The 12575-nt window shown below is 53.4% G+C and overlaps 1 protein-coding gene across 3 annotated transcripts in view; it reads right to left on the minus strand.

Moving 5' to 3' along the window:
* The window catches only part of NDRG1 (N-myc downstream regulated 1), a 56387-nt gene extending 55175 nt beyond the window's left edge, over positions 1 to 1212 (minus strand). The window contains exon 1 of one of the 3 annotated variants that reach the window (XM_072774570.1): positions 1090 to 1210. The gene's annotated coding sequence lies outside the window, so the exon portion shown is untranslated. Of the gene's footprint in view, positions 1 to 1089 lie in introns of all 3 variants that reach the window. The other 2 variants (XM_072774572.1, XM_072774571.1) reach the window with 2 other exon arrangements.
* Between the last annotated feature and the right edge of the window lie 11363 nt (positions 1213 to 12575).

Below are 12575 nucleotides of genomic sequence, written 5' to 3' on the forward strand. Positions count from 1 at the left end.
TGACCCACAGGGACATCTGACAGCAGAGGCGACAGACGGGAGAGTGGCTGGGGGGGAGGGGGCGGTTAAGGCGCAGATCCACTAAATCCCAGCTTCAGCCCGTAAAGTGACAGCGTCGGTGCCCGCGCGTCACCCCCCCCCCCCACCGCGGCCCTCCACTCCCCACCCCGCCGCCGGGGGCTGAATCGGAGACGGCGGAGGGCCCGGGCTGGGCGCAGCAATTCCAGCTGCTGTTCCCCGGGGAGGGCAGGAGAGGCGGGCCCCGCAGGCAGGGAGACCGGCGAGCGGGGGAGGTGGGCGGAGGCCAGAATGACGCCACTCGCGGCGGGGGCCAGCGCTGGGCCGGCACTTGCCCGCGCGACCCCTGGGGACCGGGCCACTCGGGGGGCGCACCCTGCGCAGGGGCGCGCGCGGGTGGCACGCGCGCTGGGACCCTCCCCCTTACACACACACACACACACACACACCCCACCCCGGCTTCCAGGCTGAAGCGGCCCCCGCCCCTGAGATGCATATCGCTGGGGGTGGGAAGCGGACACACCCACGCGCCTTTCTCCAGCCTCAGCTCGCCGCGCTCTCCTGCCCAGCTCCTTTCTACACACGCGCGCTCACGCCCGCCTTCCCCACACACCCCGCGCCGCCGGGGATACACCCGACCCCGACACGCGCGTGCACACACGCACACACACGCGCACACACACGCGCACACGCGCGCGCGCTCTCCCGGGCCCTCCGCGGGGCTCCCGCTTCCAGGCGCTCTCGGGCCCCAGGCGCCAGCTGTGACTCCAGGGGTGGCGCTGGGAAGCGCGATGGAGGTGTTCCCCCGCCGGCTCTGCACCCCTCTCCCCGGATCCCACTTTCCCGGCTGCGGAAAGGTGAGCGGGGACCTGCGCTTCCTCGCTTGAGCCCACCCGCCCCCGCCCGCTCCACTCCGGCCGCGCCCCAAAGCCCCTCGTCGCGCCCCGCCGCAGGGTCGCCCCGCACTTGCAGCTCCGAGGGCCACAGAGGGCGGTCCAGAGGCTGCAGCGGCACCCACGGGCGGTGGAAAGCGACTCCTCCCTGCCCGGGGGCCGGCGGGGCCGCGCTTACCGAAGGCGCCGGGAGGACGGGCGGGCGAGCGGGGCCGGGGCCGGGCCGGGCTGGGGCGAGGCGGGGCGCGCTCCGAGGCGGCGGCGCGGGGCCAGGCGAGGTTTGTTTATGCCCCGGCGGCCGGAGGCTTTATAGGCGCCGCGGCCCCGCCCCCGCGCCCGCCCCGCCCCGCCCCGCCCCGCCCCGCCCCCGGCGCCCGCACACCGCGGGGACACACCCCTCCCGCTCCCCCTCCCCGCCCTCGCCCGCCCGGCAGGGGCAGAGCGCGGAGGGCGCCCGCCGGGGCCGCCGCCTGTTGCGCAAGCCTCTGCAGGGGCGCGGCGGGGAGGGGCCTGCGGGCCGGGGCTCCCTCCGCCCTCCGCCCTCGCCCGGAAGGCCGGGGCCGCGGTGGGCGCGGGTGCCCCCCACCCCGCCCCCGGGGTGCGTCCGTGTGCTCGCGCCCGTGCACGTGTCTCCGTGGGGCCCGATGACATCTCCGGGCCGCGGAGTTTCTCGAGGGCCGCCGCGCCACGCCCTGACATCCCTTGTGCGCGACTCCGCACTTCCTCCAGGTCTGGAGACCTGAGCTCCCCACCCCCAGCCCCCTGTAACTGCCTGCGTCCTTGGGTTCCCCCCCACACCGCCCACCGCCCACCCAGCAGCCCCCCTCCCCCCGGAGATGCTCACTCCGTGCCCCTTCCCTGTTGCATCATCTCTCCGCTGAAACCCTCCTTCCCGGGGAATCTCTCCATCTTGTTCACCCCATGGATCTTCTGGGCACCCGGTCCTAAGCCCACCACCAGTCCGGGGTGGGGGGGGCCTCCTTTCCCTCCCAGCGGCCTGGCTCCCCTCCTCCGGAGGGAGCCCCCGGCTGGGAGGATCCTCACCCCTCTTCCTCTCCTGCTTCTCAGAACTTGTCCCGAGCACCCCCTCAGCTATCCTGCTCCGCTTCTGCCTTGTTTTTGTTTTAAAGATTGCCTCCGTGGTCTCAACCCACACTGCATATTAGAATCCCCAGAGGAACTTAAAAAAAAAAAAAAAAAAAAAAAAGGAAGAGAAAAGGTGCATATCAGGGCTCCATCCTAGGCCAGTTTTATCAGAACCTTGGGGAATGCAGACAAGGGATTGGGGTGTTTTAAAAGCTCCACAGGTGGCTGTGACTGTGACGTGCGGCCAGGTGAGAACCACTGCACTAGAGGAGCATCACTTTATAAGTAAAGGAAGACCCTGTCACTGTCCCCAGGCCCCTGCCAGGATTTGTACTGGCAGGATCCCGTGCCCTTCCCCGCCTCCCTCTTCTGGCTGATGATAAACCTGTTCCCTCCAGCGGCCCATGCTCCGCTCAAGGCAAGGGACCTGGCTCCCTGCATCCCTTTTGCCTCCATAGGCCCTGACATTTACTTATCCTGTCATTCCACAAATATTTATTGAGCCACTGCGATGAGCCAGCCTCTGTGCTCAGCCACTGGGAAAAGGACTGAGGAGGCAAAGTCCTCCCCCTCAGGAGCTCAGCATAAGAGGAGACCGAGTCTCTGTTTCCCCAACCACACGAGAAGTCCATACTGGGGTCGTTCGTTCCACACCTAGATCAAGCACCCACTAGGTCCAGGCACTCTCCTAGACACTAGGATTAAGGTCATGAACGAAAACTTTGCCTCCCCTAGAGCCACCCTCTCTTTGAACACCCTCCCGGATCCAGTAGTCTTTTACCCACTCCCATAAATCTGTTTTCCCTTTCCTCCTCTGCCTTGGCTTTCAACAAGCATTTATTGAGCACCTATGGTTTGCTACCTGCCAAAGATACAGAGTCGAATTCAAAGCTATGGAGGAAGCTGCCTACCCTTTCCCTCAACGACAAATTAAAACGCTAGTATGTGGGTCGGCATTTTGCCAAGAGAGGCCATTTCCACCCGCTTTGAGGAAGTCTTTGGGGGCAAAACACTCAGAGCAGCCCAGGCCTGCAGCCCGCTGGCCCCAACCTTGCTCTGTGGGGACCTCAACTTTCCAGAAGGCAGCAGAGAATGAATTCAGGCCCAGGGGAGGGAAGGTGCCAGATTCATAGAGAGGAGAAAGAGAAGAATTGGAATTGCAGAGGAGTAGAATTTCGGAGAGCAACAGAGTTCCAAAACCAGATTGAAAGGTGCTGGTTGCAGAGTCCAAATCCACTTGGAGACGATCTACAGAAGGTGCCATGGATCCCACACCCCGTCTCCCCTAGGTGCAGCACAGCCAGTTTCCCCTCGTGTCTCACCGTGTTGTTTCTTCCACTGAGCACCTGATGAGACCATTTTCATGTCCTCAAGGTGGCCCCACTAGAGGACCAACTGATGGTGGTACAACTCCAGTTGCACGCAGGAGTAGGAGATGCTTAGCCTCGGGAGCGACCCTAGCTGCTAAGAGCCACCCACCACACCCCCACACTCCCAGCCCAGCCCAGCTGAGGCAGCAGAAGCGCTTGGAGCCAAATGTGGATGCAATTGAATTGAGCTGTTTAAATTATTTCTCTTTCTCGCTGGTCAGCAATAGAATTCGATTTGCTTAGTAAATGCGTATGTGCTGCAAATCCACCACGGGATGAGATTGGAGTTTCTGGACTCATGTCCTCTGGAAAGTTCTATGTAGTAACACCTTAAATTTGATCATAGACCATCCTGACCAGGAGGACCATAGGGCTTATCTATTCCCAACCTTCTTGCTTTGAATTCATGGGGATTCAGGGATGAGAGAGGCCCAGGAGAGAGCTGGAGTTCAGGAGAACACCTGCTTCCAACACTGAAGAGCTTGGGTCACCCCAGCCATCGGCACATGTTTCCTCCACATGCACTTGGAGCAAATAAGCGAGAGAGGATGTCAGAACTTCCCACCACAATTTAGAAACCTGAGGCTAAATATGTCCCATATTTTCTTCCTGATAAGATAAGAAAATGTCCCTGAAAAGCCAGCATCTCCCAGCTCCATCCTGGACCCCCCTCTCCATCCTCCAGAATCCACATTTCCCTCCCTTCTGGATCATTCTAATGAACAAGTACACGTTCACTGCAATCCACGACCCCTCCTATCATCCCAACTGCCCTCTGGTTACTGTTTACCTATTCGTCTCCCCACTTCTCTCCACCAAACTACTCTAAATAGGTGTCTATACACACCTCTCCACCTCCGTATGTCCACTTCCTTTGGCTTTTCAGTGTTTAATTTATCAAGATCCTGGCCGAAAAATTTTGCCAAGCTTGTTAGTAAAAACAATTGCCTTCCCTCCCCTCCCCACCTCACTGTCTCTACATCCAAGGCCAAATGCTTGGATTTCCTGCCTCAGCATCATCATCATAAACACACACACACACACACACACACACACACACACACACACACAAGTAGAGTTACCTTTCCAAGGGTCGCTGTGAGAAATATATGAGCAAACACATGTAAAGTGCCTAGAACACTGCGTGGCACGTAAGAAGCTCTTGATAAAGTGTTAGCGGCCACCACCATCATCATCATCAGGGTCAGCATCCCAGCCCATCTTCCCTGGCGTATTGCAATGTACCTGATTCATACAGAAACCCAGTGAAATATTGGTGGAGTAAGTGAGTGGACTCGAAGACAGATCTCCAAATTCTCCATACTTTGGGCAGCCTCGCTTGGACTTTGTCAGGACGGGGAGGGATCTTTCTGCTTGCTTTAGGAGTCCACGTGGGAGGACCTCCGTGCATGCACCTCTGTAAATTCTCCCATGAGAGCATGCCTGCCCTGTGATATCCAGCTGTGAGCAATGGGGGGTGGTGTATGGGCAGGAGGTGCAAAGGAGCAATTCTAAGGAGGCTGGATGTTAGCCTGTGCTCAGGGCACATAATAATGATCCTTTCCTTCAAACATAAGTGAAAATGTATATAACTTTGGGCCCATAGAAAATAAGTTTCTAAGAAAGAAAGAAGAAAGAAAGAAAGAAAGAAAGAAAGAAAGAAAGAAAGAAAGAAAGAAAGAAAGAAAGAAAGAAAGAAAGAAAGAAAGAAAGAAAGAAAGAAAGAAAGAAAGAAAGAAAGAAAGAAAGAAAGAAAGAAAGAAAGAAAAGAAAGAAAGAAAGAAAGTTTCTCTTTCCTCCTGGTATGTAATAGTTTATCAGAGCTGCTCTAATGAATCACTACAAACTGGGTGGCTTCAAACAATAGAAAGGCATTAGCCCCTAGTTCTGGAGGCCCCGGAGTCGAAAAGCAAGGTGTCCGCAGAGCTCTGCTCCCTATGAAGGTGTTCCCAGCTTCCAGTCTGTGCTGGGGGTGCTCGATGTCTCTTGGCTGGTGGCTGCATCCCCCCCTCCATCCCTGCCTCTGTCGTGTCATGGCTTTCTCCCTGGATGCTTCTGCCTCTGGCTCTTCTTTCCCAAGAAGGGCACCAGTGAGATTGAATTAAAGGCCCACCCTAATCCAGTATGACCTCATTGTACCCTGAAATAATTACATCTGCAAAGACCTTATTGCTGAATTAGGTCACATTCTGAAGTTCCCGGTAGAAATGAATTTCAGGGGCACGGGATTCACCCCAGTATGTGGCTAATGCGTGTTTCACCACAATTTGTAGTGGATTTGCAAAGACCTGCTTCTTGGCTCGCTGGGGTCGAGCTCAAAGATGCTGCTTTCAGATGGTCTCACAGGGACTCCTTCCTCGCTTTCCAGCAGCTGCCCTGCCTTTGACATCTGCCCCTCCCTGGTTCCCTTCGGCCCCTGCTTGGCTGTCATCTTGAGCAACCTAATCACGGGTCCTGCTTAATTAAGGCTTCTACTCCTCTGGCTGCCTACCAAGCGGGCCACCCCCTCCCCGGGTGGCCACGCAGATGCCCTCACACATGCCCAGACGTCCCCCTGCCTTGCCCAGGCTCTGGGTTACTCATTCATCCTTCCCCTCACATCCCCACCTCTGAACTTGTGCCCACACTGCTTCTCCTTCCAGAAAGAGCCCTCCCTGCCCCGCACACCCCACCCCCACATACACACACATGTCTCCTTTCCTTATGGAGATTTCATTCACTGGGCGAAAACATGGATTACTCACTCCTCATTTCACCTCTCTTACTTCCTGCCCATCTTTCCCTGAAGGTAGGCATATGGGGTGCCTCGCACTGTCAATGATGGGGGAGTGGAAGTGACCTGTGTCACTTGGATGGGAACCTTGCTCTCTTGCCACTGCTACAAGCAATAACCCAGATAGTGTGGATTCCACCCCTTGGGGCCCGGCAGCAGGAGATACGATGCAGAGCCCCCCAGCTGAGTCAAAGTAGATATGTGACATGGGAAAGAAATAACCTGCCCCTAGGACCTTGAGCAGGTTTGTCACCACAGCCCCCACAGCCCATCCTGACTGGATCACTGCCCTTCAAGGCCACACCAAAAGTCAGCTTTTCCAGGAAACCTCTCTTGTTCTTCTCCAACCAGATTCACTTTTCAAATTCAATACATAGCTGTCAAGCGTTTGCAAGCCATTCAAGCACCATGTGAGGTTTAGGAACAAAGGGATGAATAGAACGATGGCATGCCTGTGTCCTTGCGGGTGTCCTCAGGTAAGAACAGAGGGTCTTGGAAGACTCCATGAACCAAAAGTCTCACCTACTCTGGAAGGTCTGGAAAAACCGTCCTAGAAAAGGGATGTTTGGAGCAGGCAGCTATGAGATGAGGCATGAGGCATGGTGGGGACCAGGACTGTTCCTGGAGCATTGCATGTTTTCCTTTCTTTTCGTTAGTCAGAACTAGTGTATATGCGGCATCAATCTGCTTTCAAACGGCCAAAGCAATCAAAGGAAGGGCATACCTATGGGCTCCTGTAGCAGTGAAGTCTAGTCAAAGCTGGCTTCAGGCACAGCCGGAACCAGGGCCTGACGTCACCAGGCCCCTGCCTCTCCAGCTCTCGGTATCTCTCAGATGAGTTGACTCCAACTTGGCTTTGTTCTCAAGGCAGGTCCTTTCTAGATCAGTCAGAAGGTTATCAGGAAATCCAGGTCAGTGAGCTAAAGAATTCCTCATCTCCAAGGAGGGCAGAGCCCTGGGAAATTTTCCCTGATTTTCTCTGAGAGGCCGTGGTTGCTGCAAGGAGCCCCAGTGGATGCCTGGGCCGGCACTCCTCCTAAAATTGCTGACCCTTGGCCCTCCGCCCACCTTCCTGGCCTGACCAGCTACCTTCACCATCACTACCACCACCACGAACTGTACCTTCCAGTCAAACCTGCCTGCCTGGCCTGGCCTGGCCCGTGCCCCTGCCCCCCCCCCCCCCCCCCCCGCCGCACCCTGTATGCCTTTGCCTGGGCCTCTGTAGGCAGAGCTCGCAGCTCCTCTCTCTTGGGAACACACCAACTTGCACAGGGCCGGCAGGGCCTGAGTGATGTCTGCTGATTGAATGTAAGGAAGGAGGGCAGGAGGAAGGGGCTTTGAACGTCTATACAGACAATCAGCTTATAACTACCATCGCTTATCTCGATTCCATTGGCTCCTTTGTGCTTTCCAAACTTTGATCTGCTTCTTTTTCCTCCGAGGCTGCATTTCCCTTGCCCGCAGAGGTGCTTACTGATGTTCCCAGCGAACGCTCAGTCTTTGAGAAGTCAAACCTGAACCTGAGTCTCCCCACTGGCTCCTGACTGATGCTCCCCACCCACCACCACCTGGGATCCAGAAATGCAAAAGGATTTTGTTGCAACCATGAAAATCTCTTGCCAACCAGATTGCAGAAGGAACATCACATGACTTTGCATTCCTTGTGTTAAATTGAAGCTGTGTCAGCCTCCTTCTGCTGGACCCGGTGGTGAATTCCATCCTGGTCAATAAATTATCCTGCCCAGTGTTATTACAATTAGGAAGGCAAGCAGTGCTTTCTGAAGCTAAACCAAAATGACTCTCCCGTTCACCCCTTGCTAGGAGCCTCCTAAGCCACGACTCAGTGTTAACACTGATTCTGCACGGCCTGCTGCTCCCTCTTTCTGGACAGAATCTGAAATTTTCATCCCACGCAGGCATTCTAGCAATGTGTGCCTTTGACCACCACTAGGATCAAATTTAAGAGAAGGAGTCTCAGTGATCGACCCCCACTTTGGGGAACACAGTGCAAGCATTCACCCTGCAGGCTGCAAGGGATCAGATGATAGAGCTCTGTGTATACAGGGGAGGGTGGACCGTAGCGAGAGGAGTTAGTGCTATTTTTAAAGGTACCAGAAGACCAAGGCCTAGCTGTCCTGGTCCTAAGCAGAGAAGGGAGGCCTGTGGAGGGGAAACCAATATGCCCTTATTCAATCTGGTGAGGGTTGATGAGTTCACCTGAGCAGGTGGACAGGTTCGTACTTAATAGTCTTCTTCCTATAAGGGCAGAGCATGGGGAAGTTTCAAAAGGAAGTCCCCCACCCCCTCGTCCTGTGGGCCATGTGGGTGCCCATTTCACAGATGAGGAAGCTGAGGCCCAGAATTGACTAATGACACAAAGCAATCCATCTTGGCCCAGACCTGGCAAGGTAGTCCCAGTGACTGACTGAGTGCATGATTGCTGGACACAGCTGGTGCCATGAGCCAGCCGTCCCTGAGGAGGAGAAAACACAGCCAAGGAGTGTCAGGAGAAGGGAAAATGTGGTTGCCACAGTCCCACCAGCCAGCGAGGTGAAGCAGGGGACAGAGCCCCCAGAGCCACCTTGGGGGCCAGGGTACATCTTGAATCACCCAGTCTTCCTGAAACAGACAGTCCCTAGAGTATATAGCAAGTTGAAATGTGCACTGGTCCAGGGAAACAGTGATTTTACCTCAAATGCAGGAGCCTACAGTGTGAGTAGACCAGGCCTTAATCCTGAGCATATCATAAACTAAGAAATGCTACAGAAATGGTTGCTACCATAACAACAACGGAAATTTAAAAATAAGTATTCCACGCAGAATTGTAAGAAAATTCAGATAGGCACGAAATGCATACAACAACCAAAATTTTAAAAAAATAAATAAAAAATTAAAAAAATAAACAACCAAAATCTCACACACACACACACACACACACAAAGACAGAAAATAGACCACCCCTCAGTAATAATCTCTATTACTATTTCGGTGCTTGCTACTCCAGTAATTTTTCTATGGGCGTGTATGGTTTGCATGTGTGTGAAAATGTACATTAAAAATTTACGATAACACTTAATTATAAGTAGGCCCTTCGACAACAGCCTGTAAAAATGACTATTGACTTTGTCATAATATGTTTTTCTCACATAACCAGATGTGATGGACATCTGTGCAGTTGAAAAAAAAAATCTGCCTAGAGGTTTCTTTTTATTTTCTTATCATAGGACACAGCATATATGGAACAGAACGTGCATCAAGCCTTAAGTGTACAGTATAATGGGATAATTATGAAATGAACGCCCCAGAGTACATAGCAACTACCCAGGCCAAGACGGGCAACACGGCTGCCCAGTGGAAGCTCAGGCTGCTACTGCCACCCCATCCATGGGGCAATGAGATTGTTCTTAAAAATTCATAATATTTATTCCATTACATCGGATGGACCACGCTTCATGTCATGGTTCTAATAAGAACAGTGAATACCTCTTTAGCACAAAGGTACTGGGAAGTGCTGTAAACCATTCGCACGCAATAACAATAATCTTCACCGTGTCTCCAAGATGTAGGCTGCTATTTTTATCATCCTTACTTTATCAATGGAAAAACCGAGGCAGAAAAAATATAAAGTAATTTGCTCAAGATGCCCCGCGAGTAAGTGGTAGGGCTAGGAATCAAATCCAGCCAGCCTAGCTCCCAACTCTGTCCCTAACCACCATGTCTGGATGGCTTCCAAACCCACATTCTTTCTCCTAAACCACCAAGTGCCTTCTAAATGCAAGGGGTTCTGCAAACACTCTTCTATGTGATGTCGGTGGGGAGATGCCTGGAGCCGACATTGTAGCTGGAAGACCCTGGAAACCAGAGAGAAAGCACCTGGCCCTCCATCCTAGGCCTGTGACTCTGAATCCTCAGCACAGTCCCAGGTCACACCTCTGATGAAAGGGGAAAAGGCCTTGGGGATGATGTCACCGTCTCCCTGGCCACCTCTCCCCCACCGCCGGGGTCAGTGGGGCTGCGCTCTCTGAAGTGGTGATAGTGGGCTTAATCATGATGTGAGGGACCGTGGGAGGCATCCTGTGGCTGATTATTAATAGAAGCTGAGGAAGGTGTGCACGCGCTCAGGGATAGGCCAGTGGCATGGGGTGAGAGGCCGGCTTGGTCTCTGGGTTTCCGGAGCCACCTGGATGATTCAGGCTCTGAGCTGTGTCCCCTGACTCATCCCCTGGCTGAGGGCTTGGCTTCTCACCTCCGGGGCACCCCATTCTCAAGGCAAATTGCTCTCTCACCTCCCTCCTTGCTCCTGACTTATAGCATCTGTTCCAGGCTGTAGGAACTAAAACTTCTAGTCCCCGAGACATGGGTTTGTATCCTGGAAGGCCTTGGCTAGACCGTCTAACCTCTTAGAAGCTCATCTTTGGAATGGGCGTAACAGCATCTATGGGGTTGCAAGGCCTGGTGGCTAATCACGTAGCGGACACCCAGTGACCCAGCAGTAGGACCTGTGACTCTGAGGCAGCCACCATGCAACCTGGCTGCCGCAGGGCGTGACTGCCTCTGTGCCTTTGCACATGCTATTGTCTTGGACGTAGACGTCCTCATCCCTTTCTCCACATGAGGCGTGACAGTCCTATGAGGAAGTACGATGCACTATAGCACTAAATAGTGAGGCTCTGAAAAAAGAAGGAAAGAAGAAAAGAAGAAAGAAAGAAAAAGAAAGAAAGAAAGAAAGAAAGAAAGAAAGAGAAAGAAAGAAAGAAAGAAAGAAAGAAAGAAAGAAAGAAAGAAAGAAAGAAAGAAAGAAAGAAAGAAAGAAAGAAAGGTGTGATTCTTGGGATGCCTGGGTGGTTCATTGGTTGAGTGTCTGTTTTCAGCTCAGGTTGTGATCCCAGGATCCTGGGATGGAGTCCCACATCGGGCTCCCTGCAGGGAGCCTGCTTCTCCCTCTGCCTGTGTCTCTGCCTCTCTCTCTGTGTCTCTCATGAATAAATAAATAAAATCTCATAAACAAACAAATAAATAGCGGGACTCTTATCTTTTTCGGCAGGGCTCTAGGGAAGAAACCTGGCCACGTCGAGCCCTCTAGATCCAGCTGTAAGATTACTGGACCTGATGCACGACATGGACCTTGCTGGCGTTTTTTTTTTTTTTTTTTTTTTTTTTTTTTTTTTTTTTTTTCCAGCAAAGGCTGAAGCAAGCAAGGTTTTGTGCCAAGAATCCCAGAAGGGAAGGAGAAAAGCTTGAAGGTGAAAAAGGAAGACCTGTCTGCCTGGGGTGGGGACAAGGCTAGGGTTCTGTTAGCAGCAAGGACTCCTGAGCCCAAGCCTTGAGGAGGAGGAAGAGGGGCAGTATCTTCACCCTGGCCCCCTCCCAGAGGGTCCGGCTGCCTGGACAGCACTGTGGCCCTGGAGAAAGCCTGGGTTATCCCATTTCCTGCTGCCCCATGACACAACCTCAGAAACTTGGCATGACACTTGCTGCAGGGGCGCTGAGTCCCCCACTCTGGACTAAGCTAGAATTTCCCACATGGCTGTCTCGAAGTCAGGTTTAATTTGATTCCAAGAAAATAAAGCACTGGGTATTTCTTGAGCCCCTGAGTATGTGGCCTCGACGCACCACGCCTGCAGCGGAGATCGCCCACCTCCCTGTGTGTGATGGAGCGCCAGCCTGCGAAGCTCTCCTGGAGAGATCGTGTCTTGAGGTTAAATGTGTCAGGAAATAGAGTGGATGCAGGCCTGGTGGGGCAACTTCCAGAATGCCCGGACCTGCCCTGAAACCACAGCCAGGAGCCACAGGTGGATATTTGTAAATTAATTCCAATGAAATAAAATTTTAAATCTGCCCCATTTACAAGCACTTGATAGATAGACCCATGTGTCCAATGGCCACTGTCCTAGCCAGCACATAGCTCCATCATGGCAGAAAGTTCTGGAAGGCCATGCTCATGAGCACAGGGCAGTTCTCCCAGAAGCATCGGGGAACAAATTTTCTCCATGCCATCTGACAACAGGTGAAGACCTACACTTGTTTTTAGGGATGACTCTAATGATTTCTAAGATGGAACATGGAAGAAAAGGCTTAGAAAATTATATGGAAGAGTGGGACACCTGGGTGGCTCAGCGTTGAGCGTCTGCCTTTGACTCGGGTCATGATCCCGGGGTCTCGAGATGGAGTCCCACATTGGGCTCCCTGCATGGAGCCTGCTTCTCCCTCTGCCTGTGTCTCTGCCTCTCTCTCTTTCTGTACGTCTCTCATGAGTAAATGAATAAAATCTTAAAAAGAAAGAAAAAAAATACGTGGGAGAAAACAAATACATGTGCAGAGGAAGTGTGCATTCTGGGGGTTCCCACCCAGCACGCGTAGGGATTTTGTGGCCGCCTTGTCCTTCAAGGCCTAATTATGGGTCCCCCTCCTTCTCAGGATTTCCAGGATGCTCTT

This window comes from Canis lupus, chromosome 14, assembly GCF_048164855.1.
Source record: "Canis lupus baileyi chromosome 14, mCanLup2.hap1, whole genome shotgun sequence".
Taxonomy (NCBI): Eukaryota; Metazoa; Chordata; class Mammalia; order Carnivora; family Canidae; genus Canis; species Canis lupus.